This window comes from Schistocerca cancellata, chromosome 2 (assembly GCF_023864275.1).
Source record: "Schistocerca cancellata isolate TAMUIC-IGC-003103 chromosome 2, iqSchCanc2.1, whole genome shotgun sequence".
NCBI classification, from domain to species: Eukaryota; Metazoa; Arthropoda; class Insecta; order Orthoptera; family Acrididae; genus Schistocerca; species Schistocerca cancellata.
Genome location: NC_064627.1, coordinates 355094896 through 355098216, shown reverse-complemented (window position 1 = coordinate 355098216; position 3321 = coordinate 355094896). Strand labels below are relative to the sequence as shown.

General features: G+C 40.0%; 1 non-coding gene across 1 annotated transcript; it reads right to left on the bottom strand.

Moving 5' to 3' along the window:
* Positions 1 to 2731: 2731 nt before the first annotated feature.
* Positions 2732 to 2806, bottom strand: Trnas-cga (transfer RNA serine (anticodon CGA)). Its single transcript has one exon. It is a non-coding gene; the product is annotated as a tRNA-Ser (tRNA).
* Between the last annotated feature and the right edge of the window lie 515 nt (positions 2807 to 3321).

Sequence of the window (3321 nt, the reverse complement as noted above, 5' to 3'; positions counted from 1 at the left end):
AATAGAGCAGGGCACTCTCGGCAAGGCGAATTTGTAGAAGTTAGGTCTCCTAATCCCAGTAACGACGCGCACCAACAAAGAAACAGACAATGACTCGCACCGCAGGCAGCCACGTGCGCCTGCTGGCTCAGGGAAAAATAACATAGACGCTAACCTTGAGAAAAATTCCAGTATTCTTTACCGACGTATACCACATGATAATTGCGTTAAAGTTGAAACTCTGCATACTAAGAAGAGCAAAGGTTTACACCACATTTCACATGTAAAACCGTTGATTGAAAGATAATCTGCATTTTTTTTCATTGCTGTTTGCGTTAATTGTTTTGTGCTGCTGCATTGCCTCGTCCCTTAGTTTAGCATCTGAGCTCAGTAGATTTAAGTTAGCTTGAGAGGGTAGACTATATAAGAAACTGACTATGGAGAATAGGTAAAGAATGCATTGCGAAGTTATATGAAAAAGATTTGGGCCAAAATGAGTATTGTACAATCAGAAATAATTATTTTGAAAGAAATGTGAACAGAATACAGAAAGCAGGCTTAGATAGGACTTTTTGGGAATAATGATGAACGAAGGGAGATCTCCATGCAAAATACTGCAGTAAAACAAACCCTGTCCTTTCCTTTTGTGTCATCCCTCTATATGTTTATGTACCCTTGTGTATTTGTGTTTTTCCTGTCTTTATGTGTTTAGCTGATGAGAGCTATGTTGTAGAATTTTTCTAATAATATGTTATTTACTTTGTAAAGATGTTTAGACATTATTTATTCTGTTTTGTTTTAATGCTCATGTGTGAAGTTGATGTTTCGAAAGTTATTCTGATCTTTTATGTATGTACTCATGTCATAATTCCTGCAACACTGATGTATATGTTATTTCGATTCTTTTGTAAAGCCTGTACTAAAAATGTTATCTGTACTGTTATGTTCTTTAATGATGTATTTTGTACCTTTGCAATTGTATTCTTATGTTGTAAATTTATAATTGTATAGACACCAGTTCTTCAAATTAAGTATCATTTCACTGCACACGTTTCTGTTGGTCATAGTATATGGACAATATGTGAGAAGTAGGGACTGTTAGTGTTTGCATGTGTGTTGATAATTCAGCAAGGGACTGGATAACAGCATTGCTGGTTCTAAGGACAATTCCAAAAACTTTGTGAGTGTACAATTGGTGGTTTATGGACTTGCTATATTCTCCGCAAGACTCTTCGATGGTGATTGTGCATCTGCACAGTCGCAACAGATGGCTGCTGGCCATCTCTACAAGGACTACAGTGGGTCTACACCTTTGCTGACTCACCAATACCATTATTTCTGCAAGGACTGCAGTGGGTCTGCACCTCTGGTGGCCCACCAATACCGTACTCTCTACCAGGACTACAGTGGGTCTGCTCTGTGATGACCTACCTACCAATCTTCTTCAAAACGTCGAATGACTCTGCTGTGGGTTTGCTCTGTTGTGGCCCATTACCTATCAGCCTGTCAAGAGTCAGCACTGTCTTTCCATTGGAAGGACAACACTACTTCTTCAAGACTGCATAGAAATCCACTACTTCCGTGTGCATTGTCTTTTACTGCTCAGACTTTGAGAAAAACCACTGAAATTTTACTGTGATGAACAATCTGGACTGTCTTTATAGACTGTGAGAAAATTTTAGCTTTTGACCAACATTGTATAAATAAGTGTGTGCATTTGATATCTTTGTTATTGTAATTATGAAAATTTTTTTCATATCATTATTGGCCACTGCCCAAAACAATTTGTAAAATTTTTTGTGGGGAGCATGGGGGCTATGTATGTAGGCTGTTTATGTTTTCTTTATGTAAGTAGGCTGTTTATGTTTTCTTATTGGCAACGTTACGTAGCGCTCTATATGAAAATCACTGGCTGTGCTGTGTGCAGTCTGTGGCTAGTTTGCATTGTTGTCTGCCATTGTAGTGTTGGGCAGCGGCAGCTGGATGTGAACAGCGCGTAGCGTTGCGCAGTTGGAGGTGAGCCGCCAGCAGTGGTGGATGTGGGGAGAGAGATGGAGGAGTTTTGAAATTTGTTATACTGGCTATTATGAACTGCTATATATATTATGACTATTAAGGTAAATAAATTGTTTGTTCTCTATTAAAATCTTTCATTTGCTAACTATCCCTATCAGTAGTTAGTGACTTCCGTAGTTTGAATCTTTTATTTAGCTGGCAGTAGTGGCGCTCGCTGTATTGCAGTAGTTCGAGTAACGAAGATTTTTGGTGAGGTAAGTGATTTGTGAAGGGTATAGCTTAATGTTAGTCAGGGCCATTCTTTTGTAGGGATTTTTGAAAGTCAGATTGCGTTGCGCAAAAAAATATTGTGTGTTACTTTAACCACAGTCTTGTATAAATTGTTCTAAGGGGACGTTTCACTCTCAAGCAATAAAATATTGAAGAACGTTACGTGCACATATGTGTAATATTAATATACTCATATATTCGATAGAAATGGCACAGACTATTGATATCATGGACCAATGTGCCACAAAAATACAAAAGGGTATATTAGTTATTGAAAGCAGTTCAGAACAATTCCGGACTATATTACTTGGGTATGAACGTTTTATCTTACCTCTATACTTCACATGGCTTATTTCTGTACGTTACCAATGACATAGTATTTCTTCATTTATGTAACACACAACAGAGCCACCATCTAAAAACGTGTTAGAAGATGTAATCGAGACATTCTAGCAGATAAAAACTGTGCGCCGGACCGAGACTCGAACTCGGGACCTTTGCCTTTCGCGGGCAAGTGCTCTACCAACTGAGCTACCCAAGCACGACTCACGTCCCCTCCTCACAGGTTTACTTCTGCCAGTACCTCGTCTCCTACCTTCCAAACTTTACAGAAGCTCTCCCGCGAACCTTGCAGAACTATCACTCCTGAAAGAAAGGATATTGCGGAGACATGGCTTTGCCACAGCCACTGCAGAGTGAAAATCTCATTCTTGGAAACATCCCCCAAACTGTAGCTAAGCCATGTCTCCGCAATATCCTGTCTTTCAGGAATGCTAGTTCTGCAAGGATCGTAGGAGAGCTTCTGTAATGTTTGGAAGGTAGGAGACGAGGTACTGGCAGAAGTAAAGCTGTGAGGACGAGCAGTGAGTCGTGCTTGCGTAGCTCAGTTTTAGAGCACTTGTCCTCGAGAGGCAAAGGTCCAGAGTTCGAGTCTCGGTCCGGCACACAGTTTTAATCTGCCAGGAAGTTTCATATCAGCGCACACTCCGCTGCAGAGTGAAAATCTCATTCTAGAAGATGTAATTGTTGTCACTGACAACAAGCAACACACTAATA